At 52.9% G+C, this 10,764-nt stretch overlaps 1 long non-coding RNA gene across 1 annotated transcript in view; it reads left to right on the top strand.

Moving 5' to 3' along the window:
- Nucleotides 1–827: 827 nt before the first annotated feature.
- LOC132655778 (uncharacterized) overlaps nt 828–10,764 on the top strand; it is a 32,070-nt gene continuing 22,133 nt past the window's right edge. The window contains exons 1-2 of the long non-coding RNA XR_009593614.1: nt 828–1,262; nt 7,642–8,926. This is a non-coding gene — a long non-coding RNA (uncharacterized LOC132655778). The remainder of the gene's footprint in view (nt 1,263–7,641; nt 8,927–10,764) is intronic.

Below are 10,764 nucleotides of genomic sequence, written 5' to 3'. Positions count from 1 at the left end.
GAAATTAACTTCCTGCCCAGAGAGGCTGCGCCCACACAGCTGCAGGTCTGGTCCGCCAGACCTGGGGAGCTCTGGAGTCCACTTGAGGCCTCTCCTGCCCTCCTCCTGTCTGCAGATGGGGAACTTGAGACCCAGCCAGGGCAGGGGGGCTTGGATGACATTGCATAATAAATTCAAATCGGGGACAGGACCAGCTGGGCCTGCAGACACTGGGCCTGCCTGTCTCACGGAGTCACCGCTCAGCCTGTGTCCCAATCCCACCAAAGGCTGCAGTCTTGTGGGAGAGGGGTCTTGCGGGTCTGAGGAAGGTCTTCCTGTGCCAGCCCCGGGTGCTGGGCACTGTGGCCACCAGCCTCCGAAGTGAGAAGTCTCATATCGTTTTCTAAGCCTGAAGTGTGGGTTCTCCTAGAAGTGTGGGTATCCGGAACCTCATCACCAGGGCAGAGCCTGGCAGGCGTGGGGCGAGGCTGAGTGAGGAGGCAAACCCCCTCAGGACTTTCCCAGCATAGTGTCATCACTGCAGTGTCTTTCTCACCCAGGAGATAGAGTGGCTAGCCCAGAAGTTGTCCTTTGGGACAGCATCCAACCAGCTCCAACACAGGAAGGTAACATTCTTAAATTCGGCCTGAGTTCCTGGAGAATGAAGTCTGGCAGGTGGGCGCAAGTCCCCTACTGTTCCCAGACCAAGAAGGAAGGTAAGCCAGGAGGCTTTCCTTGTTCCTCATAGTGTCAAGTAGGAGGAGCTGTGGATTCTTGCTGGGGTTCTGAGTGTGACCGCTTCTCCCTTCCGGCCTCAGTTTCCACATGTGTTCAGGGGCTGCTGTGTTTACAGTGGAGGGGAGGAGAACTGTGAGGCTGCAGGCTCAGCCCAGGGCTGGGGATAGTCTCGGCTCAAGGCTGGGAGTTGAATGAAGGTCTGGAGTCTCGGGTCTGGTCTTCCTTTCAGCCACCAAAAAGGGCTCATTTTGTGCCTTGGGCAGGTCGCCCAGGCAAGGAGGCCACTGACTGCCATTCTTCAGCAGCTCCTCCCGTCTGCAAGAAGCATTACCTCATCGGGAAGCCATTCCGGAAAAGAGCTGCAGAGCTCCAAGAGTGGGAATGAAGAGGGCTTTCCAAGAGCCTCCTGGCCACCCAGGAGCCCAACCAGAGCAGACAGCCCATGCCCGGTGCCTGTCCAGCGATGGCTGCAGGGAGGTGACAAGGCTGGATTGGACTGAGCAGGCAGGAGGGACTCTGTCCTGCCTGAAGCCAACAGCTTCCAGGTAGGCAGAACAGATATTTCAAGAGCTGGAACCAAATGGCCAGACATAAGAGGAGCTAGGGACAAATGAAGGGCAGAATCGCCAAGCCCTGAGCCTTGCCAGCCCATGTCCCCTCCTTCAAAAGACAGAGGCATTAGGCACAGCGAGCCTATGACCGTACCCTGCTGCCCTAATGCACACATCCAGATACACAATGCTACAGCCAGCCACACGATCAGGGATGGGGAAGGAACGGTAGGGACAGCAGTGGGGGGGGGGTGTGTGTGAGGAGGCTAAAGGTGACCAGAAGAGAGAGCTCCCTAGGCCCTGGCCCAGTGGCAGTACTAAAGAAAGCTTCTGGAGCCTTGATTTTCTCATCTGGAGAAGGGAGCAAATAAGCTTCTTGCCCCTCAGCAGCTGAAAGACATCTGAGGACGCAGGTACTGCCAGACTGGTGCTTCACGGAGCCACAAGAGTGGGTCTTCCCCTGGCTGGGCCAGGGGACTCCTCCTAGGATGAATAGACAGTTCCCTCCTTGCCCCAGCGGGAGTGAAACTGTCCTCCAACCCTCCCAACCACAAAACTTCCTGCACTCACTACCTTTACCCAAATACTACCTGGAGAATGCCTACATAACCCTGAAAAAAAAAAAAATCTAAAAGAGATTGGTCCTGTCAGGGCTATACTGAGAACCAGTGAGGTACAGGCAGGGGGAACATGTGGACACAGGTCCGAGGTCAGGCCCATCACACTTGTCCTGGTTCCTTCTTAGCGAATAACCTAGGATAGAACCTAGGAATAACACTAGTGGGCAGGAAGTATTGTTGGGGACAAGAATTAGATGTTTTGCGTCTGGGGGCTCAGGCTGATCTTAATGAATGGTTGGAGATTCTAAGAGGACAGGAGAAAAAAAATCAGACTGGGACAGAAGGTTTTTGTTTTGTTTTGTTTTGCTTGATTGATCGATTTCTTTTGTCTACATGGGTATCTGTGCATCGTGTGTGTGCAGTGCCCACGGAGAAGAGGGCATCCGACCCCCCGGGACTCAGTTACGGACAATTGGGAGCTACCATGTAGGGGCTGGGAACTGTACGTGGGTCCTCTGGAACAGCACCCATGCTCTTAACTGTTGAGCCATCTCTCCAGGCCCTGGCTTAGTAGTTTCAATGTGGCTGTGGAACCCTTGCTGGACCCCACGGCCTTCCTCCTTAGCACAGGAAGCTTAGTGAATTTCGGTCCCCAGTGCAGGGTAGAGCCTCTGGGCTGGAGTCCTTAGTCACCATGCTCGAAGTCAACCACCTGAATGCCCGAGCTGACCCCAGGATCTGCGTGACCCCAGGGCACTGAACCCCTTGGCTGTCTCTGCACCCAGCCCAGCTAGTGGGGGTGGGGTAGGACTGGGGTGAGGGTGGGGTGTTACGGGGGCAGCTGGGGCAGGGCCAGTGCGGTAGGAGGTCTGAAGAGACTAAGAAAGCAACTGGGCAGAAAGCGGGGCTGGGCAAGACAGGTGGCCTGTGCTGTTTCCATGACTCCCGGGCCTCTGCCTGCCCAGCTCAGCCTGGGAAAAACAAGCTGGGCACTGAGCAAACAGTGCCTGTGGCCGCTAGGACAAAGGCAGGGCTGTTTAGGTGCTCAAGGCAGCCAAAGGGCCTCCTTGGCGGAACATCAGTTTAGACTAGGCCAGTCAGGGCTGAGCTACCACACCCTGCAGTGGCGTGTCTCTTAACTTCTGGGGTGCATGCTGGAGCTATGGGCTGGAGGAGGGGAGAAAGAAGCGGGCAGGGAGGAAGGACCCTCTTCTTCGGGCACCGTGGGGGTACTGTCACTCACATGGCTTTTAAGGGCACTGAAAACAGCAGGCTGTCCCTCGGTGTCCCCGGGTGAGGAGCTAGCAGCCCCATAGCAGCACAAGAGCCCCACCCCACCCCACCCCCGGGGGCATCTCACAGAGTGTGGGAAGTGCCCTTTTAGCTGCCACCGGGACAGATGCAGCTTTGGCCCCAGGCCAGCTGAGCTGCAAGTGCCAGCTAGAGTGCCAGAGAGCAGGCCTGACCCTGAGCTGAAAGGAGGCCGCCTTAGCCGAGACAGCAGTCCCAGCCTCTTGTACCCAGCCACCCTTGATGGATGTTCTGCACTGGCTAGAGCCCTCTTCCATGACAGAGTCCAACTTACATGTAGGCGCCCGTGCTTCAGGGCCACCTTGTAGGAAGACAGGAGCGGGAAGGGGCTCATTCACAGAAGGGTCTCTGCAGCAGGCTGGTCTATGGGCAGCCAAGGTCTTCCTGGGGTTCTAATGCCATCTCATCTCAGCAGGAAAGACACTGAGGCCAGTTGGGTCTGGATAATATACAAAAGGGATAGGGAAGTCCCGAATGGGACTTTAGGAAAAGGGGTCTATCTTTGAGGAGCTAAGAAGAGACCAGAGCAAGGGGTACCATTAGACAGCAGCCCTCGGAGCTCACAGGCCCCATAGAAGGTCACTTCTGGCCCTTGCCTATGGCCCCACAGGCTCCAAGATTCAAGAGCTTCCAGCAGCTTCCCCACCCAGGGCTAGACTCCTTTCGGTGGGATAGCTGGTGCCACAGCACATGCAGTTGCACTGTGTCTAGTAACCCCAGCCTCAGTGTGACCGAGAAAGTCAATGCTCCATGATTTCCTGGATGGGGAGACAGCCTGCGGGCGGGGCAGTGCCAGGGAGAGGAGCAGAAAAAGGGACGCTGGGGTGGGTCAATGTAGGACTGGCCCTCCAAACTAACCCCGGAGCCATCCTCAGCCTGGTGGAGTGGAGTGGACCTTGGCTTCATTCCTGTCACATCATCAGTCACTGGGCAGGCCTGATCCAGGGACCACGGCCTCGTACCCAGGCCAGCTTCTGTAGCTGGAGGCCCACCCTGCAGTATCCACAGTCAGGGCTGTGTGCTGCAGGAAGACTTATGGCAAGGGTGCGAGGCTCACAGTCTTCTGCTGGGATTCTTCCCTCTACCCTCAGACCCCGAAAGACTAGGGCCTCAAACCTCTCCCTTTCACCCTGGCTTGGGAGAAGCTGTTCCATTTTCACATTCTCACCCCGGCCTTCTGTCTCTACGATTGGTCCCCTCCACTCACGCCCCTCTCTGTATCCTCAGCATCACAGATAAGCCCTTGGGCACACTCTCTCCTGCTCCACTTTCACACCTGGGCCTCCTCATTAGCCCTCAATAGAGCCTCACCAGGCTCTGCCCTGCTCTCTGAAGGCTCCTCCCAGTTCAGCCCAAGGTTCCACCCAGTTCAAGGTTCATCCCCAGGGCTCCGCCCATCTTAGGGCCACGCCTAGCCCAAGGTCCCGCCCAGTTTAGCCCAAGGGGTTCAACCGTTTTAGGCCTCTGCCTACTTTGCTCAGGGTCCCATCCGCCCAGCTCAAGGCTCCACCCAGTCACGACCCCGCCCAGCTGTTCCAGGTAACCCCCAGGTCAGTCTAGGGTTTCCTCATTTTAGGACTCACCCCTCCACCTGTCGTGTTGCCTCACGGGCTTTAGCGTCTATATTTGTCACCTTGACTTCGCTGTCCCAGGGCAGAGAGCAGATGGGGTCCCAGCACGCGTGGTATAAGCGTGGGGACGGACGCAGGAATGAATGAGCTAGCACATGAATGACACCAGCGACAGTGGAGATGGCGAAGGGGCTCCGCCCAGGCCTTTTTATAGTCTGCCCTTAGCATCCCACAAGGGATGAGCCTTGCGCTCTGCGGCCATAGGAGCTCTTGAGAACACCTTTCAGCTCTGGAGACAGTCGAACCCCCTAAAGTGGTAAGAACCACTCCAGAGCAGTTCCAGCAAAGGAAACTCTAGGGGCGGACCCGGGCAGGCAGCGCCCTGTGGGACTTCGCCTGTCTCCTGGAGGGCGCGCCTGAGTCTGTCCTGGCACGCTGGGTCCCCCGCCGAGACCAGCAGGCCCTGCACCCGCTGTCTGGAAGCAGCTCCGTTGAGCCGTGTTGGAACTTGTCGTTTGAGGAACTCAGATGTCCTTCCAGCTGCCTTCCCACGGCTACCACAGCCCATCAGATTGTCACGCAGATGAGTCACGGGGGTGGGTGTCCCTTGGCCTGGGGCAAGTCGCTGCGTGGCCTGCCGGCTTCACCAGCTTCACCGCGGCGTCTCCTGCTTTTGCCACAAGCCTCCTAGCGCCTGAGCCCACACCCTCTAATGCCGCTCTTCCCTCTGCTTTCCTTCACCAGCATCTGCTACCTCACCCTTCCCTCCAGCAGCCCAAGGGACACAACCCTGGTGCCCCGCCCCACTCCGGACCTAGCCACTTCCCCATCTTGCCCCCTCCCAACAGCCCAGGACCCGGCTAAGCAGGCCACCCCCAACCTGCATTTCAGGCCACTTCCATTTGGGATTGATTGTTGCTGCTCTCTACGTGATGGCTCCAGTCAAGGTCAGCCGCAGGCGCCATCCTGAGAAGCCAGCCTCACATTTTTTCGTCGTCTGTGTACCCCTGCTTCTGCCCTTATTGAGCCACTCAACCCCAGACTTCAAGGATCACAGAGTCCTTGGAGAGCTTGCACTGTGATGCTTACCTCTGTACAACCTGAACCCCACGTGCCCTGCAATGTAAAAAGTACCAGAACCCTGTTATTGTGGGATGCCAAGAGCACCTCAGGCTGGCTCCATCCGACCTGCCTCCGCCCAACTGCCAGCATCCTGGGGTTGCAGCAGTCACACATCTGGAACTGATCATATGCCCTCCCACCCCCAGCCCTGACCCAGTGTCCCACTCCCGATACTCTAGACTAAGGGGTACCTGCCTATCTCTGGGTCTTTGACTCCTTGGTGACATGGGAGACTGAGTCACAGGCCTGAAAAGAGGCAATAACACCCAGGGACACCATGTCTAGTACTCAAGTCACCATCTATGTCCCTCACCACCACCACTGCTCAATCTGCTGATGCCCAGACCCATCATCACCTCCTGGCCACTGCCAGTAGCCCACACAGCCTCTTCCGGTCTCTAAATGAGCCCACGAGAGCCTTCTTAAGACAGAGCCAGCTGGCGGAGGGGAATAATTCTGTCCCTGACCAACCTCTTGGGAGCAGAGACCTGAGTCTGAGCCGGTAGGGACCTACTGAGAGTGAACCAGTCCTAGTGTTGTTTTCACCTTCTCTCCTCATTGGGCAGGCCATTTCTTTGGTTTAGAAACTGGAGCCTGTACTTAATTGGGGTCTTGTTGTTGCTGTTGTTTGGGTTTTTGTCTTTTCCTTTTGCACTTCTGTGCCATATACTGTGAATGCAGGCACAGAATGACTTTTAGAGGTCAAATCGTGATTCTCATGCAATGGGAAAATATAAGACTTGATTTAATTCATTAATCAATAAGGGAACGAAGAAGATGCAGGAACCAGTTCACAGGGGCATTGGAAGGACAGTGTATGGGTGAGTCTGATGCACACACAGAACCTGTCACTTTCGTGTAGGAAGGTTTGCCTTCAGGGATCGCGGTCTCTGGCACAGAATAGAATGGAGGGTCCTGACACTATGGAAAAAGCTCACTTGCTGCTCTGGCCAACATGGCTGCCTCAGTCAATCCTCCACAGCTCTACTTTGTGCAGAGCTGTGAAAACAGTGTAGAGTAAGAGACACACTCATAGAACTGGAACATTCCCAGAGGGTCTGCTGGGCAGATGTCACTCAGTGCCCACAATAGGGCAACCAGCCATTTCCTAGTCTGTGACATCTTTTCCTCCAGACTTTTGCATTTTTGTCTTTCGTCATGAGTTGGTTTTAGTGTCAGCCTTTATCCAGCTTAATCTTTATCCTTTGAAATTAGACTTTATCACAACTATATTGGCAGTTGGAGTTTTGTCTCTTACCAGTTTTCTTTATGTGTCCTTTGAGAATAACTTACTGGCCAGCAGAGGCATCCTTGCAGATTCAATCACATAGCTTTTCCCCCCAGGAGATTGTCCTTTGACTCTACTTATACAGCGCCCCATGACCCAGGGTAAAGTGATTATATATATATATATATATATATATATATATATATATATGTAGTTTTCTGGGGGGGGTTCATGTGACAACTTCACCTCTTCTTAGTTTTCCATTTTGATTATAGAAACACCTCTTTCAGTGACAGCACAGTGGGTTTTTTTAAAAAAATGCTTTAAAATGTACTAGCTGGATGGTGGTGGCACATGTCTTTAATTTCAGCTTGTGGGAGACAGATGCAGTTGCATCTCTGAATTCGAGGCCAGCCTGGTCTACAGAACAAGTTGCAGCTGCACAGAGAAACCCTGCCTCGAAAAAAACAACCAACCAACCAACCAAACAAACAAACAAACAAAGAAAAATTCACTCACTTTACTATTTGGTAATGAATCTTTTGTGACATGACTTTCTTTCTTGGTTTGGTGGTTTTCAGGCTTATCTTCTGAGGCCGGAAGACCAACCATGTGCAAGGTGGACATCCAGCACTGCTCCAGTGGAACCTACAGTGTGTCCAGACTTCGTTGGCTCGTCCCGTCAAATGTCAGTGAGCAGTGTATGTCAGCTAATCTTGTGGACCCAAAGCGTGGGAAGTGAGCCCTGACCTGAGAAACTATGTCCTCACATGAAGGGACTGTATTGGTTGATTTTCTATTGCAGTGATAAGATCCCATGACCAAGGCAAGTTATAAAGAAAGCTTTTAATCGGCCTTACCGTTCCAGAAGGCTAGATTCCCGGACGATGGAGCAGAGGCATGGTGGCAGGAGCACCCGAGAGCTCACACCTCACAACCACAGGCAGGAGGCAGAGAGCACACTGGGAATGGCACGATTCTTTTGAAGCTTCAAAACCCACCCCCAGAGATATACCTCCAACAAGGCCACACCTCTTCATCCTTCCCAAACAGTTCCACCAACTGAGAATGAAGGATTCATATGAGCCCAGAGGCCATTCACATTCAAACCACTATAAGGACCTCTTGCCATCCCCACGACCATAGGCTTTGTTGGATGTGAGGCCCCAGTTCTAGCAGAGAGATTCATCTGCCAGGAGGTAGATTACACAGTCCACTCATCTGAGGCCTCGACTATAGCCGTGCAGAGGTGTCTTATGTGCTCGGTTCCAGTAGAGGTGACAAGAGATGAGCCTTTGAATGTACGTAATCTCAAGTGTCATGAAGAAAGCACATGCGCTGATGTGACAAGGGGTGTCTTGTCTGTCCACTCTGCCTCTTGATCTCCCTGGCCTTCTTGTGTTTGTGAAGCGTGGGGCAGAAAAACAAGTCAACACATAGGACGTTGATCCTGATTTTCAAGAAGACCTGGGCTTGTGGGCTGGGAACAGTCAGAGTCTCAGAACCAGAACTCATACCCGGTGTCAAGATGGTGGCAATAGGTATGAGCAGCCAGGGCAGTGACCATGGGGTCAAAAGTAATGCCACAGAGAGTTCAGAATGCCTGAGACAGAGGACCAGGGCCCCACAGCCCTATGTGATAAAGGGGCTAGGGCCCTGCTGCTTAGCCAGCAGATTGGATCCTCCTGGGATAGAGGGTCAGGCCTCCACAGCCCTCCTCCAGACTAGCTGAGCTGCTCATCTGGACTATGTGTGGGAAAAGTAGTGATGAGTGTCCATCATGACCTCCGGTCTGGTGTCAACATGGCTACTGTAGCTGCCAGTGACCACCTCCAAGGCACGGTACCTTCTCAAAGGCACAAGCAGGTAGGATTGATCAGGGAAGTGGCCTGCAGTGGACAGCTCATGTTCACCTGGGTCTTTTCAATCTCAACCCTGGAGGCTGCCTCACATCGACTTTGGCTAGCTGAGGACCTGTGTAACTAGACTGTTCCTTCGCTTGGGCCTAGGGTGGCCATCTCTGGCATCCCGTCCTGGTATGAATCTTCACGACTTAGACTCACCCAGACTGGGACTGTACGAGTGTCAGTATGTGTGTACATGTGTTCATGTATGTATATATATATATATATATATATATATATATATATATATATATGTGTGTGTGTGTGTGTGTGTGTGTGTGTGTGTATGCATGTGAAGGCCAGATGTTAACATCAGCCGTATGCTTCAGTCTGTCTCCACCTACTGTTTTGAGACAAGAGTCTCCTACTGAATCTGTAGCTTAGTGATTAGCTAAATTAACCGGCTAGCTGCTCACCAGGATCCTCCTATATCTGTCTCTTCAGTGTTAGGATTACAGGCATGAACTACCACAACCCAATGCAGTTTGTTTGTTTCGTATGTGAGTATGTGTGTATAGTTGTCTACAGTGGCCAGAAGGTGTCCCCTGAAGCTGGAGTTACCATCAACTTCCAGACAGACACAGGTGTTGGGAAGCAGTCTTGGGTCCCCTGGGAAAGCTTCCAACTTCTGGGCTTTTCTCCACCCCACCCCCATCCCTTCACCCCCTCACCCCACCCAGTTTTTACTCGGGCTCTGGGGATTTGAACTCAGGTCCTCATGCTTGTGTGACAAATGCTTTGCTGACTGAGCCATCTCCCAAACCTGCCAAGTTGCTTCTTGCTGGGTGTTTTGGTCAGAAAGAAGAGAAAACTAACCAAAGTCACCAGTAATTCAGGCACTGAGGTAGGAAAACATCCTTGAGTTGGTTTTTCCTGGAATCTCATCCCTGACCAAAAGCCCAGGGGCCAATCTCTGTCTCAAGCTCAGCTTTCTTTCTTTTTAAATTTAAAAGATTTTATTACATATACAAGGTTCTGCCTGCATGTACACCTGTAGGTCAGAAGAGGGAACCAGATCTCATTGTAGATGGGTCTGAGCCATGATGTGGTTTCTGGGAATTGAACTCGAGACCTTTGGAAGAGCAGACAGTGCTCTTAACCTCCAAGTCATCTCTCCAGCACCTCAAACTCTGCTTTCAAAGAAAGAAGTCTAAGGCTTGTGTCATCCTAGAAAGAAATGACAGGAAATGATTGTTCGTCAGTGGTGTGAAGGAATTGTCTTGGCTCTGTAGCTGTGATGTCCAGTAGCAGAGCTATTAGCCAGCCACATAGGAGCACCTAAGTGTAACGGTGATTGACATTATGGTGAAATGAGGGTAGAGGGGAAGGTCTCAACAGGAAAGCATTTGCCACATAAGCCTGATGATCTGAGGTTGATCCCTGGAACCCAAGCAAAAGGCTGATGTTGTGGCACACATCTGTAACCCCAGCACTCCCGTGGTAAGATGGGAAGGAGAGACAGTACAGCAAACTGGAAGCTCAAGTGCCAGACAGTCAGGAGGGTAGCATGGCGGGAGAGAAAACAAGAGAGGGACCCTGCCTCTGACAACTCTCAAAAGTTGTCTTCTGACTTCTACAAGTGTACTGTGACCCAACGGCACACACAATACACCGTTACCAGTCTCAATTCCAGTTTCCCCTCCCCCATTAAAAATGAGTGGGATAAGATGTGAAATGAATTTCCCTGGTCATATGAGCTAACAGCAGCTACTTTGGGGCCAGCAAAAAAGAGCAACTGGGTCATCACTCTTTTGGAACACTCTTTTGGACAAGTGGCTCTGGACTGTTTGGACCAGCCCC

Source organism: Meriones unguiculatus, chromosome 8 (genome assembly GCF_030254825.1).
Source record: "Meriones unguiculatus strain TT.TT164.6M chromosome 8, Bangor_MerUng_6.1, whole genome shotgun sequence".
Lineage (NCBI taxonomy): Eukaryota > Metazoa > Chordata > Mammalia > Rodentia > Muridae > Meriones > Meriones unguiculatus.
Note: the sequence above shows the minus strand (reverse complement) of the source record. Positions and strands in the feature narration are given on the sequence as shown.